Source organism: Triplophysa rosa, linkage group LG7 (genome assembly GCF_024868665.1).
Source record: "Triplophysa rosa linkage group LG7, Trosa_1v2, whole genome shotgun sequence".
Classification (NCBI taxonomy): Eukaryota; Metazoa; Chordata; class Actinopteri; order Cypriniformes; family Nemacheilidae; genus Triplophysa; species Triplophysa rosa.
In genome coordinates, this window is record NC_079896.1 from 5,656,594 (window position 1) to 5,676,558 (window position 19,965).

A 19,965-nucleotide genomic window follows, 5' to 3' on the forward strand; every position below is an offset into this window, starting at 1 on the left:
ATGCCCGGCTAATGGTGTTTTACCGCACTCAACCAGTAAACATCATTTCCCATGCCGAGCATGCACATATACTAGCAGGGCAAGTTTAGCGTTTCTTTACTCATGTGGCTTAATCAGCTGTGGTATCTGCCGTCTTATACCACCTACAATGTAATGGGTCCCAGCGGGAGTGTTATTTATAGGTTTTTCGCTTTGTTGTTCTGATAGACGTGGGTCACGGCTCAGATATACGGAGTGGCTTGTTAAGGACCGTAACATCGGAGAAAGTAGAAACGGTCGGTTCATTCACACGCACCTGCTGGCTTTGTTGCTGTTTGTGCTTGCATATGGAGTTCATGCCCGTTGCGAGTGATTTACAACGTAATGCTAGACAACTTCAAGTCCTTAGCTCAGGCATGAAGGTTGACCCCAGACAATAAAGCAAGTTTATGGCCCACGTGACTTTGTGGAAATTATTTAACTTGGTTGAGTTGGTTTAGGGTGTTTTTTAACAGTCCTACTTAGAGAATATTCATTAACGGATGAACTGTTTCTTTCTGTATTTACTCACGCTTTTTCAAGTGCTTTTCATATAACCTGTTTGATCTTCTTACATATGAAGAAACCAGAGAAATGTTTACAGCATAATGTCCAAACTGCTTTTTGAACATGCAATAATAGTGAATGGTTTTTTAAAAAAAAAACAATTACGTATATTTCTGTATGTTCTTGACATTAAAACCATAATTGCTTTTGAAGACTTGTATATCGTAATTTGAGTCATATAACTACTTCTATATTGCTTTTGCATCTTGACAGTGCCTAGTCCCCATCCACTTTCATTAAAGGAAAAAATTGGTTACATTCTTCACATCTTTCACACGCACTCTTACGGTATGACACAAGGCTGTTTAAATAATGCCTTCATTTTTAAATGCGCTATCCCTTTAAGTTTATCGTGAAGGAGAAAAGACAATGTTTCTTTATTAAAGGTATTATACTGGTCCTGTGACTGGTACATCCTTGTTTACACAGAGCGAGAGACAGACCAAAAGCAGACCCCTGCATGTTTCATATCACGTCCCTGGACACAATGAGCCTTTTCACTGCCATGAACTTTTAGGTCCGCATGGCTGTCACATCTATCCTTCTTCATCCTTTCTTCTCAGCATCCTTTCTTTCCCTACACTGCATCTCTGGCGTTCTCTTCCAGGGTAGCTTATACCCCGAAAACACATCCCTCTTTATGAGAACCCCAGGGACAAAGTGGTTGTTATTCCATAAGCGGGCAACCCCCATTTATCATTTTTTTTGTCTTTATTTATATAATTTGTTCACGTCGTAGTTTAGGTATAGCTGATTTGAATAATGGCTCGTATAAATTCCGTCAGTGTCGCATGCTTCGCATTCACATCTACATCACAGGAAACATTATATGGGAGATATCGAAAGCATGCCGTATTTCACGGCAATAATACGAGACATAGACTTGCATGGTTTTTTAATGCGGCACCATGCTATGCGACACAAGATACGCCGTGAAAGTTCAGAGCCTCATCTCCTGTTGTTTAACTGATATGTTCTTTCTCATGAATAAGATTTAAAGTGTGTATTGGCGGAAGTGGAGATTTGTGAAAGAGATAGCACCATTAATCAAACTATGACCACAAGAGCACTGGGGGATGGGTGGGCTGTGGAAAATTTAGCTGCTGGTGTGGTTTTGCCTCGCAGTCTGTGCAAAATGGTGTTTTATTTGAAAAAGTTGCTGATCTTTCAGGTTCGTAATAACAGAACTAATGTGATAACGTATTTCATTAATAGTGTAATATCCTTGTTTAATTTTTTGGGGGGGGAAAAATCAGGCAAATCTGTCTACAAATCTGATACAAATTATATGTTACCAGTTATAGTCAAGGAATCCAAAGGTGTATTCACATGGTGTTTATAGTATTGAATTGTTCAAGCCAACATGAAACATGTTCACAATTCTTTGGTACGCTAAAAAAACTGCAATATGATGTATCAAACAGGGATGGCGATAAAGAGATAAAGTTAAAGGGACAGTTCACCCAAAAATGAAAATTCTGTCATTAATCATTAACTCACGTGCTTGTCATTTCAAATCAGTTAACTTTCTTTCTTCTGCAGAACACAAAAGAAGATATTTTGAAGAATGTTGGTAGCCGGACAATGGCGGTTTCCATTTGACTTGAACTGATTTATACACGAGAAGTGGGTACAACCGTTGTTTGGTTACCAACATTCTTCAAAATATATTCTTTTGTGTTCTGCAGAAGAAAGAAAGTCATACAGGTTTGAAATGACAAGAGGGTACGTAAATGGAATCTTTTTTTGTTTTGGGGTAAATTATCCCTTTAAAGATTGCAGGTTTAGCTTTTTAGAATTTATTGAATGACTTTTCTAAAAAAAATACTTGACTTTCTCAAAATGACAAAGTACTGTTAACTCCTAATAATTAGTGTCTAATATCTAATAATTCACAATACTAAAAAAATACACACTGAATGATTAAATGTGTAACAATATAGAAAACTGTGCTTTTTCTCTACCTTGGGATTTTGCAACCTGTACACCATCCTGGCATTCTACTACACCTGTAATGCCTCCTGGGACAAGATGGATAAAGGTGCCCTGAACATGTCTGAACACTGACCTTTTTCTCAAATCTGTCCTTCGGAATTACCTATCAGCATATTCATTTTCCTTCTGGTACTGATGACGGTGACCGAGTAACCCTGATGATAACCGAGCTTGTTAAATAAGGTATGGCGGTGAATCTCCATCACTTTAATCACCACAGCTAGCCTTTACTACGGTACCCTCCCCCAAAACTGAACAGACAGAATTCACCGGATTCACAGCTAACCACACACGTATTGCTCTCTCCTGCACATAAACAAATTCAATAGAAATGATCATAAGGTAATCTCATCAAAAGAAAAGATATAGGGTTTAAGCACATGAAAAAAACAGGGGCTCGGTACAATAGGTGCTGCTGATGTGAGCAATGGAGAACAGAAGCTTGTGTTGTAATTTCATGTACCAGTAAACAACCGTTAGCAATGTCAAAATCAGTAAAGAGACAGGTCACCTAAATATCTAAATTCGCTATGTTTATGTTGTATGGGAAACATTCTTTTGGCAAATAAATAATGACAGTATTTTCATTTTTGGGTGCGCTGTTTCTTTAATACTGTGTATGTTTAACTTAAATACTTTCTGACTTTGTAACAGTGTTGAATATTTTTTGTCAAGAACCGATGACTACCAAACCAAGTGCAGTTTGCATAGTTTGCAAAATGCCACATCTTAGAAATAACTTTCCCTGCATGCCTCTCAAATTCTCTCACACAATTTCACATCTAGTTCTTTTCAAGCATGCCGCCCTCATTTATTTATTTATATAGCGTCGTCTGCTTTAGAAAACTTTGCCGGCCTGCATTAAGCATGAAAATGAAAAGAGCGAGGCAGCATATTTTTTAGCTTGAGGCGCAGGTGTTTCTCAATTGAATTTGTATGTCTGAGTAAATGTGCCATCACACATGGAGATGAGAGGCAATGCTGTGGATTTCATCTTTACTGGCGATGACAGGGTCCGCAGTGAAAATCAGTTAACCTGCACTGCGCTCGAAGGTTATCTTTCACATAAAATGAATCTCAAATTGTTTTTGTAACCTTTGAATAGATATATATCTTGATATAAGGTGTATCATGAATAAGATAAGGCAAGATAAAATAGATGAGAGCACCACTAATAAAGCGAAGCCTCACAAACAGTAGACTATGCATACAAAATATGAAGTATTGGGTGGTAGGCATCTGCTGGACGGGGGATATCTTTCATCATAGCTACTGTACATTGTCCAATTACAGTGTTCTATTTGTGGGTGTAGGGTGTGAGGAATGTGCCCTAGTTTTCCCACAAGGCACCAGTGGCCTCAATTGGCAGAACTTGGCAAATAAATGGCTTCTGATGCCATGGAGGAAAACATATTTGAACATCCACAGAGTTTGTCATGGGATAAAAATGAATAATAATTGTTTCAATAAGGTCCCATTTGTTAATGCATTTTGTAACATGAACTAACATTACAGTTCTTTAAGTTAATTTCATTTCAATTTGATTTTAAACGTACAAGTAATGTTGAAATGAACATTAAGATAAAAAAAAATGTTGTAAAAGTACATCTGTGCATTGTCAGACATGATAACTAAGGCAGTTAACTAATTTTAACAAATGCAACCTTATTGTAAAATGTTACCTGTGTTTTCACTCCAGTTTGATTTGATGTGGGCATCTCATTTTTTGTCAAGAACTTTACTACCGAATTACTGTAAAACGAAGTGCATTTTGCAAAATGCATCATTTTGAAAATATCTCACTTATGATTTGCTGGGAGTATATACTACAGTAACTGTAATTTATTCATTTGGCAGATGCTTTTATCCAAAGCAACTTACAGTGCATTCAAGATATAAATTTTATCAGTGTGCGCTGCTAATGCAATGCTCTTAGTGAGCTACAGGAACAAATCTCAGTAGAAAATGTGTAAGCAGCTTGAGCGGTTGACCACGTCCATTAGACTTCGAGAAAGTCTTTTAGAAAGGTAATATAATGTGATGTACGTTTGCTATCATCAAATCAATTTTAGATATTACATACGGAGTCTTTGAGCTTTCAAATTATGTATTTGTAGTCAAGATATTTTGTTTCAGATTTCAGAGCCCAACTATAATTACCCACCTGTCTTCATCGGGTTAACTGTTGCATAATGGGATCATAACAAACCTGGAAGTAATATAAATCTACACACAAACAATATTTGAATGTGAAACAAAGAAGTAAAGCTTTTGTGTTCCTAAAAGTGGGGTATTAGATACAAAAGCAGCGATCTACAGTGTGTACATAAGCTTAGATGAGCACAATATTAAATCCTATGCCACTCATTAGCAGAAAGCTGTGCCTATGTTAAGTGAAGGGGCATCATTTCTTATCTACGTTCCCCACTCTATTTCCCATGGACCAGGGAAAACCAATCATGGTGCTAATCCATCTGACCAAATTCAGTTGAAAGTCTCCGAGCGCAGGAGGCTGCCTTCTGTTTCTAATGCGACTTTAATCGTTTGCATTACAGTAGAGTAATGTATCTTGCTGTCGTGACACAGATTTCGAAAGAATCAGATTTTCATAATTGGAGGAAAGGCTTGATAATCACATCACAATCAGGGGGCATCCAATCAATATTTACATTGGTCTGCTTGAGTTCCCAGAGGCTAAACTGTTTTTATACATCAAGAAAACACTTTTGCTGTTCATGGTTCACTCTGTTTTCGCCACAGTCAAAAGACAGACCCAAGTGCCCCTGGGTCTGTTAGTGTGAGCGTGAATGTGTGTGTCTTTGATAGCACTCTGTGCCAGGGACTGGTCATCTATCCAAGGTGTACCCTGCCCAAGATGCTGGGATAGCCTCCAGCCCTCCTACATCTCTAAAGGATAACCAGGTTTGAGAATCGATGTTTATGGTTCTTATGTTGACTGTAAACATTGTGTTGACATTCTACACTAAAAAAATGCTGGCTTATTTTTAACCCAAGCTGGGTCAAAAAGGTTAAATTAACCCAGCAAATTATTTATATTTGATCCAACAATGTGTTAAAACAACCCCGAAATTTGGGTTGAAACAATCCAGCATGGATTCATTTACAATTTGTCCCTTTTTGACACGACGCTGGGTTGAAAATAACCAAGAGGTTTTTTTTGGAATAGGTTTTTCTGATCAGCATTTAGGTTTCAAGTACATATGTGTTTTAAAGAACCCAAAATACAGTTCTTTATGGATCTGAAACAAAGATTCTCATCTGGCACCAGGCTCTGAAACCCCTTTGCTTCTAATTTGACTGTACAGCCTGCGTTTAGACGTGAATACGACAGCTAGTCAAACAATCCAAGAGTGATGCTGGTGGTAATGATGTCAAGGGCTACCCAAGGGCGTGCTTTTCAAGGAGAGCACAATATACCTATAGTACTACTGCATACAAATGCCTGAAAGAGTCACTGCGTGAATGCACCACATATAGTTCAATAGAAAGAACTTCAAATGAATTTTACATTCAAAGATTAAACTATACACCATCAAATCCTCTTATAAAAGAAATGCCACTAACACTATTACGTGCTTTGAACTGTGATTTAAAAGCTTCTGTACAAGACTATTAAAATACGGCCACATACAATACAATGTACTACAGTACACTCTTAAAAAATAAAGGTGCTTCACGATGCCATAGAAGAACCTTTTTTGTCTACATGGTTCCATAAGGAACCTTTTACATCCAAAGAACCTTTCTGTCTCACAAAAGGATGAGAAAAAAAAAGATAAGAAAGAGATGCTTCTTTAAAGAACATTTGACTAAATGGTTCTTTGTGGAACCAAAAATGGTTCTTCTATGGCGTCGCTTTGAAGAACCTTTTAAGCACCTTTATTTTTAAGAGTGTACAAACATCACGGATAAACTATTTTTACTGCAAATATAACGTTTAAACTATGGTTGCTGTAGTAAAACATGGTTAATTTATGGTAATTCTGATTTTACTACAGATAAAAACCAAAACTGTGGTTAGTTCCCTTCGGAAAGGCAGGGATGACCACATCAATCGATCTTTATACACACATCATGCACGTCTGACTATAAATTTCCAGTAAACACAGTATCAAACACAGTTCCTCAATCAGGTTTTATTATCTAAACACCTTAAAAGCCGTAAAAAACACGTTGTGGTTATTAAAAAGACAAACAGCACGATTTCATAACGCAGCAGGACCCCATTAAGCGGCTTTAATTTCACCTGTCAGCTGCGCAAAATCACACAATGCTTTACTACAACTCTTGCTCACCGCGTAAGAGGCTAACGAAGTGTTAAAATCTGCTTCTCTAATACCATATCGACAATAAAACCCCTTTCAGCCGCAAAATAAAAAGAATATCCTACCTTTCTGAGTAGTTTGTCGCGGTAGAGTAGTGATTTCGTCCTCGAGGTGCAGAGCGCGAGCTGTTAGTCAGCGGGTGTGCGAACTGACATCACAGTGTTTCGCGCGATGATGCTTTTCCTTCACAGTTGCGGGTTTCTCTTAGCAATGCCTTTCGTGAAAGAGCCGTGAACGGTGTCAATAGCGTTTAGAATTCCATGGCAACCGAGAAAAGGCTCCGTAACTTCGCTACAATGTGAGCGGGGTTAACACGCCCCCAACCGCGATGACAGTCACTAGTCACAATATGCCAATTGATAGGACTATGGCGTTCTCAGAAGTGCGTGTTCGTAGGCGAAAAATGTGTGGCCACTGTTACTTTAATGCTGTCTTTTCTCACGTTTGTGTTTAATGGATTTCATTTAAGGTGTGTTTTATGAGTAGCCTACAATATATTTTAAAGTACGTAAAAAATATTTTTTAAAAAAAGAGGAGAAATCCTTCCTTGGGAATTTGTCCCCTGTTGAGTTTTCAGCACCTTAGACAGCAGCAAAATTGGCAGTACCTCTAAGGGAAAGTCTGGGAGAGCCCTAACATTTTACATGTCTTTGGACACTTAAAGGGACAGTTCCCCCAAAATAAAAATTATTTTATCATTCACTCACCCTCATGTCATTTAAAACTAGACTTACTTTCGTCTGTAGAACCTCAAAAGAAGATATTTCGAAGAACGCTGGTAACCAAACAACACTTCCTTTGTCTGAACACAAAATCACGAAGACATTTCTCAAAATATCTTCTTTTGTGATTTGTGGGTGAACTTTTCATTTAGGTCACGCTAAAATGCACAGGTTTTATTGCATTATATATCAAAGCAGCAAAAAAGTGGTTTTTCCTGACTCAAAATGAGGCAGAGGTGGTGCCATCCTGATCTTGTACACACACACACGTAACGTTAGGCCTACCGTACCTTTAAGTGGCTTAACCAAAGTGACTTTGAGTTTGACATATTAAAAGTTCTAATAAAATTAGATAAAAATTACAATTATTAAGTTATATAAAACATTACTTTTATTCAACAAAACAGAACTGTTTTTTTAATCAAATAAAGCTTTTTATCATTTCAACTAACTTTTCAGCCCACAATAGCCAACTCAATTAACCAGTCTGTCTAAATGAGCAAAGCTCATTCACATCTTGCATTCTCTGTGGTTCACTTTAAATGATTCAAGGATCTCTTATATTCGCTAGTGACTGAAAAGTTCAATAGTTTAAATGAATCGGTTCAAATGAGTCATTCGTGTGCGAGTCGTTCGGAACGCAATGTGCGTTCATACTGGCGAACTCGCTGTGTACAGTATACGCTGATTCAACGATCCAACTGCACAGCTAAAGACATTACAATGATGTACGTCATGTTAATTTAATAAATTTCAAGAAATTAAACGTACTTTGATGCTAAACAAACAGCCGTGAAACACAGCTAGCTCTTGTTCTGCAACTCTTTTTAGCGCCTCAGTGTGCTGATAACGAAACAGCGCCTCCACTGTGGCCTAATGTCGCAAATGCAGTTACAAATGACAGTCTGTTAAATGCACGTAGCATTTCTTGTGAAGACTCGCAACATAATTTTGGCGAGAGCCTGAGGCGGCACGACATTTGATGGAGGCGGCCGCCTCCAATTTCTCTATGCAGGAAAAACCCTGAGAAGACTTTTAATCTGAACATTTCACTAAACGGTGTTTGTTAAGTTTTACCTTATACAATTATATAAAAAAGTTGAAAATGGTCTGCTAAATAAATAAATGTAAATATAAATACATATTTGAAATATAGATATCTTCATCCAACATATACTCGTTTGAAGTGTACAAATAATGTTCACCATAGTGCCATAAAGCGCATAGTATTTCACACCCATTTAGTATGAAATGTTTATTATGACCAACACACAAAGGAAAAGTCTACCTGTCTAACTGGTACACGAGTGTCTGTCTCATTGCAGCGGTGCTTCTGAAAGGAAGCAAATGACCAGCGAAAATCTAAACTAATCTAATTTGGACCAATCTAATCTAATTGAGAGTCTTACAAGATGGCATTCACCAGACACGAACGTAATTGGATCTTTTTATGAGGCCCGCTGCTCCTCAGTAGGTGTCTCTTAAATCCAAATTGATTTATTGTCAGATGGGGGCACACCTGTCACAAGTGTCTACTGCCGGGGCCGGAAGAGCGCTCGCACTACACCAATCTACAGCGATGAGTACCAGAGTGATGACTGAAAGGTTAGGAGAGTAGAACTGAATTATGGGTAGTCTAGCGTGCTGCTCAGCTTGGTGCTGTTCTGTAACAGTATCTCATTTTGGGTGTGTGTTACGCAGGTTTAATTGCAATGTGAAAATCACTGTTGATACACTGGGTGTGTGTAAGGTGAACTTCATAAGCCGGGTTTTGTTCATACTGAGAACAATTGTTGATGTTTGAGGTTTTATGTCAGTGTTAAAGGAACAGCTCACTGAAATAAAACACTGCTGTTATTTTCTCATTGTTCCAAACCCGTGTGACTTTTTTGGAATTGAATTTATGGACTGACAGACGTTTCAAAATGTCCTTTTGTGCTCCCTAGCAAAAAGAAACGGATTTGGAACAACACGAGGGAGTAAAAGATGACAGGATTTGTATTTTTCAGTGAGCCAACCATTTTAGGAGAATTTTTGAAAATCTGATGTTTACTCGGTTTATTTCTAGCTGGGAATTATGCAACTCCTGTCACATTTTCAGTCATAATGTGTCAGGAATTTCTTGACGCTGTTACATACAGTTTGAATGTAATGCATGTATTTTTTAAAAATATAACTTCTGATAAGCATTAAAACATATATTGTCTATCCTAACAAATTAAAAAATAAGTGAGCTTAATATGGTGTCTAGTGTAGGTTTCTGTGTTTACTAGTAAAAAGAGAAGAAATGAAGAGTCATTGTTCGGTTAGCATAAGTATAGAAAACTTTCAAAAGTGTCAGAGTTCAGCAGTCCAACCGGAATAGAATAATACCTTTTATCTCAACCCTCTCTCTCTCTCTCTCTCTCTCTCTCTCTCTCTCTCTTTCACACTCATCCTGTGGTCTATCAATGGAGCAGCAATGCCTCCATTGACATCCCGAGTACTATGTAATGAGAATAAATGATGTGGAAATAAATATGCAGCATGTTCGCAGTCTGCTGACCGTATGTTAGCCCTGATTATGCATTTCCGTCTGATATAAAGAAAACTGTGGAATCTGAAGATGTCATATTTGTCTCTGGAGATTGGATGTAATAAGAATGTTTGTGCAAATGGCAAAATACCATATTTGCATAACTATTTTAAGTAGGTTACCATATTTTTTCAATTATAAATGTAAATATTAATACTGCACATAAGATACAATTTAACTTTTGTGCCTGTAATTTTAAATCATACGTTTGATGTGAATTTTTTCTGATACATAAATAACCATTTTATAATTTTACAAAGAGATTTTCCAATGTCTGTTTGAGTGTGCACTGTAATGACCTCTATGCATGAAAGAGTTAACTTACGATTAAATATATTAGCTCTTCATCTTGATAATCAAATTATGCATTTTACCATAATTATTATTTTATTGGTTTAATCTGTCATTAGAAACCTAACAACACTTTTAAGTACACTTGTGGTCTGTTTTTCTTATTCCCTTTAGTATGTTGTGCAACCCTTCACGTTTTTATAAGATTGGAGTTTTGATTCATGAAGGTAAAAGCATTTATTTTCCTGGGTGGATTTAATTTTGTTCATTAGACACAAAGAGGAAAACGTTTAAAAAAAATGTGAACATATCACTGTGATTTGTAACTATTTTATTTAATACGAGCATCTTTGAAAAAAAGCCATCACACAAATCAAATACAAAATAATCGGTATAAATTTCCTCGGATATTCTTGTTCAGAATGTTAAGATTAGTGTTAACTTTCAATTAAAAAACACTAGTATCTTATTATCTTCCTGTTGAAACCTGTCATATTGCTCCAGCATGCCGATCTGATTACAGCCTGATTATGCTGCTCATGTGGCAGGTTATTGACTTGAGGTTCTCTTAATAACCACATAATACTTTTATCATGATTTCATATGCTGCTTCCTATAATCCTGCCCGCACTGAAACCCCAGCAAATGTCACTGGAATATGTGTAATGCGTCAGCTCGAATCCTATTGGACGATCTCACCATTGAGCCAGAGCAACTGATGGTGAGCTTGTAATTAAAATGTGTGGATAGAAACCAGGAAAGATGTTTTCCAATTCCATAGTGGACAAAAGATGCGTGGACCCTGGAGAGATCTATAGTGTTGAAGAACTTAATTATATACTTACACAGAATCATTAAATGGTAATGAGACAATAATGGGTTGAAAATGAAGATGGGTATGGATAGAGATTAAAAACATGTAGAAATGTTCAATTCAAAATATCTTTGAAAATATGGCTTATTTTATAATGTATAATGCAGAGAATTTTTCTTCAGCGTTCACGCGAGCACGTTTGCACAGCATCTCTGCTAGAATTTAACATACCGTAATTACATTTCTCAAAGATGATTGCTACACTTTGACAGTGTATTCATGCAAATAATGACTTTCATTTCCTACCCCGATACGCCGCAGAGACACTCACATCTCCGCATCTGATCTGGATAAAACAAGATGCTTCTGATCTCATACATCTGAACTTATTGTTAGATGAATGTAGCCACAGCAAATAAACGCTCTGGGATTAGATGTGAATACATGCTGTTGCTTTTCTTCAAAAGAGGTCTCACTTCATCAAAAATTCAACATCGCACCTCAGGCATTGCATTGACATCTTTGCTCGTGTCCCCTGATGAAATTCAAAGATGAGAAAACACAACAGTTTTGCTGTTTGGCCTCTAAATCCCACTGGTGGCCCACAACACAATAATAGATTTTCTCTCCAAGGGGGGAAGGATGAGATTCAGCCACATCTCAGTCGAAGCTTGCTAGGAAAGGGAGGTACGAATAGAGACGGTTGTTTTAGGGCAAAGTGCAAGCAATCAATACGGTTTGGCCGGGGGGCAGATGAAATCACAATTTACGCTGCACAGCTAATTAAAGAAAAGAGACAAAAATCAATATGAATGGTCCCCAGTATATTGTCTTTACATTTTATGCCCACGCAGTGATTGTAATTGGATATTAAGGGTGAGAGACGTGGTTTATGGGTTAAGTTTTGGGGAAGGGCGTGACTAGTAAATAGTTTGTACAAGATTTGTAAAATATATGAAGTTTTTGCAGGGTGGTTGCTATGCTGTTACTAGGGTGTGCTATTTAATGTGTTGCCGTGCAATCGATGTGATGCTTGTATGATGTTGCCATGTAGTTGGTTGGATGTTCTAATTGCCTTTAAAATGTTGCTATGTGGTTGCTAGGGTAATTGCATATGTTGCTATGCAGTTGCTATGGTCTTCTCTGTGGTGTTTAACACATTTAAGCGGTTGTTAGGTGGTTGTTAGGTTGTCCTGAATGGTTGCCAGGGCCATGGGGGAATATGGTGGACATGAGAGGGGGTCACCGAATATTGATTATCCGAAAGGTCTCCAAAGAATGTGCTGTTGGATTCTCTTACCCAAAGATTTACTGTACGGATAGTGACAGTGAAGACCACATAAGATCTTCACCTATACGTGTGAATATACAGTCTCTCATTTGAGTGACAAGTACTGAAGCTTGACCCGCTGTTCTCAACCCATCCCTGTCGCCCGCAGTCATCATCTCACTCTTTGTATTCTGCACTTGAGTCATTTACTCTGAGTGACAGTCAGCCATCAAACCTAGCCTGTGGCATGTGCTGGAGTATATCATAAGAATTTTCTGACATTTATGAAGTGATAAGCGAGTAGGGTTCGCTTAATTGCTTTTCAAGTGATTTGGATGGTTTTATCAACCAGTTCTTAGCCGTGCTGCTTAGAATGCTTCGCAATGTGAGTGGAGGAATGACATGTTATAGAAGTGTGTTTAAATGTTACTGGACATTGTAAAGTAAAAATAAAGTATGGATACAGGTTTCTGAGAATAGACTTAAATGTACAGTATATACTGTATAAATATATATAATTTGTTTTACATTTTCTTTTACTAAAATTATCTTGTAAAACAATGCATATTGGTAAAACTGAAACAAAAAATAATTTAAAATACAATTGAATAATATGATACTAATAGTAAATATAATAGACATAAACACTGCATATGTGCATGTCTATATATACTGTAATCTATATATAATATCTAAAATATATAGACTGATGCACATATATATAATATCATATATACTGTATACATACACTGTGAAAAACATTTCAGGCCTCAACTAAACAATTAAATGTTGTTGCGACTGCTGATATCAACATTTTTCAGGTGGCATAATTGCAATATATTTCCTTAAATTTACAAATTCTTAACTGAGCTAATTGAAAAATGTAGATGTTACCAGTCTTTTTTTTATTTAGCCTGATTTTTTGACAGCCTGATTTTTTGACAGTCTATACACAGTAGATTACAGTATATGTGATGAATAAAAGTCATACAAATAGATCAATGTCTGCATCAGCAAACGGCATCTTTTTCAGAAATGGCGTAAGCCAAACTTCATAAGATGGGACTGAATGACATTGTTTCCAAAAGGAACATACGACACCCACATGTCAGAGTCAATGGACTTAAGCAACCCACCCTCCAGCCCCCCTTTCTTTCTCTCCCTCGCTGTTTTTGTCTCTATACAATGGCCGCTACTGTTACCAGACATCCAGACAGACGATCTGATAGGTCTTTCTCTTTGTATGCTTCTATGGAAACCATGTTGAAGAAAAACCCCCAACACATTTACAGCATATAACTCCTACATCGTCTCTACACAGAAACATGAATCATATTATTTATTTGGAAAAAATGTCTATGATGCTTTCTCATGCAATTTTCGCTGCTATGATGCCAGGGTCATATAGCGCTTGTCATGGTGTTGCTATTAAGTTGCTGATGTGCTCTGTGTGGGTCTTAACAGGTTGCTTTGCGGTTACTAGGGTGCTCCTGGTTGCTCCTTGAATGATTCTATAGGGGTCCCTTTCAATGTAAGTGAAACCATTTTTGACAATTTCCTTGTCCTACATTTTGAATGCAGTCCTCCTCACCAAACCGAGTGATTCAAGTTATCATATCAGAATTTAAGGGTTACACTGTTAAAATGAATATTATCGTTTGTTTTAGATGTAATGCAATGTGCACGATTTAAGGTTAAAAACGCTGTATTTTCCACATACCGTGCATGTTTGTATCTCCTCTTTGCCCTGCCTCTCTGAAATGCATTTTTCACAAAGCTCATCGCTCTGAAAAGCGAGGTGTGCTATGATTGGCCAGTTAACCAGTGCGTAGTGATTGGTCGAATACTCCAAGCGTGTGACGGAAATGTTAACGCCTCTTACCATATTTGGAACATCAGGTTCCAAAGCAATTGTACTGACAGGTACGCCCACTTTACTTGCGTATACATTTGGGCGGTCTTAGTCAAATCATACCACGAACTGACGTAGATTTGTGGGGGTGTGGTTACACGAGGCATTTCAGGCAGGTCTGGGTGAGCATTCGCTTTTAGATAGAATGCAACTTTAGTTCGGACACTTTTTGCAATTTTACGTGTCTAATACATGCATGGGCAACTTATAACACACCAAAGACACAGAAAAACACGTATTCTCACCATATGACCCCTTTAACCTTAACCCCCTTTAAGCTTGCACCACTTATAAGCATTGCATTGCTATACCATTGCTATGACGCTGAGCTTTAGCCTGTTGCTTGTGGATAAATGGACCACAGACTATGTCAAATAAATTAGTTACGAAGTTGGTATTAAAGAAACCGGGCCTTTGAAGAGAGAGTATGAAGTTCTTCATTCTTTACTTTCTGCTACTTCCTCTTTTTAAGATCCTCCCCCCAGCCATTGCCGCGACTGCTTTAAAGCACAAAGCAGTTGCTATGGAAATGCAATCTAGGTGGCATGCAGGAAGTTCATTAGCACCCGCATATGATTAGGGCCTATATGCAATGCTTGGTTTTTGGGCGATGAATATAGGATTTAGCCTATTTAAAGCGAATCCCTCGCTTTGAACGCATTCATCAATTTCTTTGTTTTTAGAGTGCATTCCCCCTATAATCACACGCATCAGTTCTGCATCCGCGTCGCTCCGCAGAGGTCTTTACATTCAGAGGCCCTTTAAGCTCTTATATTGCTTTTCAACATCTCCGCCAGGAGATAATCTTGATGGCCCTTATGTGTTTATTTCGGGTTTCGGCGTAGGGATCCATATTGGGGTAAAACAAACTCACAAAGGCCCAACTGATAAATCTGTCAGGGCGGACAAAGTGTCCTGCCCCTCTTGCTCGGAGATGTCTGCTTGAGCTCACAAAGGCAGGCAGTGTTGCGTGAAATTTGCATGTGCCTCTTCGCAATAAAGCTGGCAGCGGCATGGGAGCCAGACGCTCCGTCTCGCAACTATTTTCAAAGCGAAACAGCACAGCATGTGCACGTTAAACAACATCCTAATCTGTGTATGAGAGGCAAACAGTCGGAGGGATGAAGGTTGATGAAAGTTTACAAAATTGAAGACAACGTGAGCATGTTTTCCAGTGCAAAAGTCGCTGCCGTGATGCCAGGGTGTTGCTATGCGGTTGCTAAGGTGTGTTTAGTGATTGCTGGAGCATTGCATCTTAGTGGTTTCCCAGACAGTTTATTCACCTGACGCGCGTCCTCAAAAAGCCATATGATTTGAGAAAGATTTTTTTTTATAGTCAAACTTTATCTTAGGTTCAAATCATGGACAGGATAGCAAACAGACACGGCACTAATTCTATCTCTAATACCACGGCGGCCTGATAAACCACATCATGAGATGAGATTAGCTCGGTGCTAAACTTAATTCATTCTCGTGTTCCTTCTGGCAGCTGCGAAGATAGCCAGACATTCCAGTTGCCATTCTGATGACATCAGTATGCCTCCCGGAGCAGAGGAGACGCGCCGCTTCCTCTTCATCAGGGCAAATAAAGCAGCTCTTTGATGATATCATCCAGAGACGAGACCCTCGCTCTCCGATGCTGTCAGTCACTCCTAACAGCCGAATTGCATTTCCCGCTAATCAGGTTCCTGTTTACTGTAGTGTGTGTGCGTATGTGCGTGCGTGTGGTTTAGCTATATTTGTGTGTCAAATGTCACCAACATAGTGGCATTTTTCTGGCTCATAAATCTGCCAAATTATGTTTTTCTTTAAATCTAAGGTTGTGCACATTCTCTGAGGGTGGGGTTTAGGGTTAGGTGAAAATATTATCCGAAAATCTATGTATATATAAAAAAAGGAATAAACTTTGTTCTTGAGGATTGTCTTTCAATGAAAGATGCTTCAATTCTGGACTATGCACTATTTGAAATGAACCAAGCTTGAATTTACACAACAATTTAACATTTCTTTTCAGTATCTGCATTGTTCATTGCAACTGCAACAAGTCAGTAATGAGGTGTGAGTCCAGCAGAGCAGATGATAACCACTGAGCAGATGTTATGGGGATGTCTGCACAAAGGTAAGTAATAGCAAAGAGATTTTGTTGTAGAGCTACGCCACAGACTTACACCTTACGATGCTCTATACTCTCGTATGCACTCTAATGTAACTTATATCGATTCAGAATTATGATGTTATTGTAACGATTATTTTATTTTCTTGAACACATTTTTCAAATAAATTAAACAATCAATGAACAGGTCTAGCACACCTGCATTGGATAATTGGATGCATATGAAACTAGAAAAGACCAAATATCAATAAAAACATCCATTTAAACTTGCAAGTAAAAACAGCAACTATGTGTCAAAAATGTTTACTTGCAAGCTTAAATTAATGCAAATAATAATTTGTATAATTACTGATCACGTTGAAAGAATTTATTTTTATTTGTGGTTTCTATCCAGATTATTTATTGAAAATACATTTTGAAAGGTAGTATCGTGCTGCCCCCCTCTGTCTTGTACTGTCACACAGCTGATCCAGAATTTCTTCAGCATGAATACAACTGAAAGTATTGGGCGCCCCCTGTTGGTAAACAAGTGAGTTGCCGCATATGTCTCATTGAAAATGAACCGAAAATGACATCAACAATACGGATAATATAGTTTTTTTTTTGCAATGTCCACCATTGTAATAAATAAGGTATGTGGCAGTTAAATAACCTAGCAATAGTAATATTTTACGTATTTACAAAGGACACCAATTTAATTTGCATGTTGGAAACTACTTAAATAAAGCACTATATTTGGTGTTCTTAAAATAGATTATCAAATGGAAATATATTTTTTTTAAAGATAAATAAATACATGCAATCTACAACAGGTGCTACAATTACGACTTCTGACAACTTTAGTCTCACATATGTCTCCATTGACTTTAATGGCTTCTTGTTAACAGGGTGTCTCACCGTGTGCACAGTTCACCCGCATCTTTCTTAAATTCATGATTAAGGTTCATTTTCTGTGCGTCAGCACGAGGCTGCTGCTTTAATGCTGGTGCGTTTGGTCCCTTGAGAAGTGTTTATTGTGCCCTTCAGCAAGGACCCCGTCCTTAATTACTTCAGCATGAGTTCTGTCACACCAGTGAGACCCAGCATGCTTTCATTCTGTGTAATATGTTATTGGGTGTAGCTGAAATGAATCGAGCTTCCGACCAGTAAAAGCGTCATTACTTATTCAAATGCATGGACGTTCCAGTCACACTTCTTTAGAAATACTGAATCAAGGGACTGTTTGGATAAATACTAGCTTTTGCAAACATCAGTGGCTGAATAAAGAATGCTTTTTGTATTTGTAAATAACAAAATGGACAATGTGTGTTTTTACACTGCTCTCTAGAGATCCACATTTACATGACTCTTAAAAAAAGAAAAGCATCCTTTATGTTGGCTTACTTTGTGTGTTTGCGTTCTATAGCGGCTCAGATGGTTGCGTGACACTAACAATGACAAGGTCATGGGTTCACATCTCCAGAATCGCACATTCTGATGATTTGCACAGCCTGAACATGCTGTTAAACTGAGGTTATCGTGACATCAGAATCAGCATTGCAATAGCATTTGAAATATGAACACAAAGGCATGGGTCGCTCGTAATACTCCTGCAGAGAATTGGTCGTTTGGTGTATTAGGTTGACCAGCAGCACATTTCACACAGCATGAGGCCTAATTTTCAACCCTCGGGGTTAGACAACCTTGACAAATGCCTTTTATTTCAACATTTATGGTAGGCATGACCATTACCAGTAGCATGTTGCTAATGATGTGGAACAGGCAGAAGATATAACAGTGGCCATCTTATTGTCGGCCATCAATGATGTCACCTATAAATGTTTGGGTGTCATGCCAAGCATCATCTGTTGACAGCGTACAATGCTGTAACACTTTACAATAAGGTTGTTTTTATTAACATTAGTAAATGCATTAACTAACAACGACCAATATAGCTTTTCAGCATTTATTCATGTTTGTTTATGTTAGTTGGCACCAATACTGATCACAGTATCGGTTAGCCAATGAAACTTTCTTATAAAGTGTTTCCAGCATGCCAGATTTAGCTGTAATTGTTCTCGAGAGGAAAAATCTGGAGTTTTATTTGTGCCTAAAAGAAAAAGTAGGCTATATCTGGTTTGTACTAGATGAGTTTAAAGGGATAGTTCACCCCCCAAATTAAAATTCTTTCATCATTTACTCATTCTAATGTCATTTCAAACCTGTATGATGTTTTTAATTCTGCTGAACGCAAAAGAAGATATTTCGAAGAATGTATGGACACAAATCCAATGCAATGGGTACCGCTGTTGTTCGGGTTACCAACATTCTTTAAAATTTCTTGTTTTGTGTTCTGCAGAAGATACAGGTTTGGAATGAATAAATGGTGACAGAAGTTTCATTTTTGGGTGAACTATCCCTTTAAAAGTACACAGTAAAATCGCCAGTGTAAAAAAGGTGTGTGACAGTGTGGATTCTATATACACTGTGAGTGTTAATTTGACCTTTTTTAACACTGGCGATTTTACTGTGTAGCAGCCTTATTTTTCATTATTTATAGATCATGCATGTCTGTGCTTAGATAATGTGATTGACATTTAAAAAAGATATAAAGTCAAAAATGTGAACATTTTCTCCAAGCAGGCCTGAACACTTATCAGGCTTTAAAACGGCACACTATTAAGTGAATACCGCAGACCCGCCAGCTTTGGCACAACACCACCAAATTCTTAAAGGCTCAGTTTGGTGCTCCTAACAAGACCAGCAAGGCCCTTGTGTTGCAACAACCATAACTGTAACCGAACCGAGCTTGTTTAGAACCGTTGAAAATGAGAACAGAGCATCGTTTTGATTAATCTGTGAAGTTACTGGGAATGGCAAAGAGGGTCCTTGGGGAATGGTGCACCGCAGGGAGAGCAGGATTCTGGGAGTGAGGTTTGGCCAGCGAGCGAGAGAAGCGAATGTTGACAGTGCCTCTCCTCATTAGAGGGGCAGTGGCAGGGCTTGGCGGTGCATTCTGCTGGAATGTGTCTCTTCTGCAACCCTTGAAGCTCTCAGAAGCCTGCTGGCGCTCTGTGACCATGTCATGCTGCAGTATAAAACCACAACCGTCCCTTACCACTGCACTGTTTTGACATTAATTATCCACACAGCCCAGCGTTGCCAAAAAGTTTGCGACTTTGTTATTATTTTTTTTTTTTAACTGCGCATCGCTCTATCATTTTCTCTCTGCTTCCCTCTAGAGTTTTAGTTTATCGACTGCGGCGAGGACAAGGAGATAAAAAAGCGAGTTTTTGGAGCCGTGGCGGGCTGCGAAGACAGGAACCGTTGGATCCGGGGTGACGCATCAGAGAGGATTTGCTT

At 38.2% G+C, this 19,965-nt stretch overlaps 1 protein-coding gene across 1 annotated transcript in view; it reads right to left on the reverse strand.

The window, feature by feature from the left end:
• The window catches only part of chl1b (cell adhesion molecule L1-like b), an 85,555-nt gene extending 78,292 nt beyond the window's left edge, over positions 1–7,263 (reverse strand). The window contains exon 1 of the mRNA XM_057337678.1: positions 6,992–7,263. The gene's annotated coding sequence lies outside the window, so the exon portion shown is untranslated. The remainder of the gene's footprint in view (positions 1–6,991) is intronic.
• Positions 7,264–19,965: the final 12,702 nt, after the last annotated feature.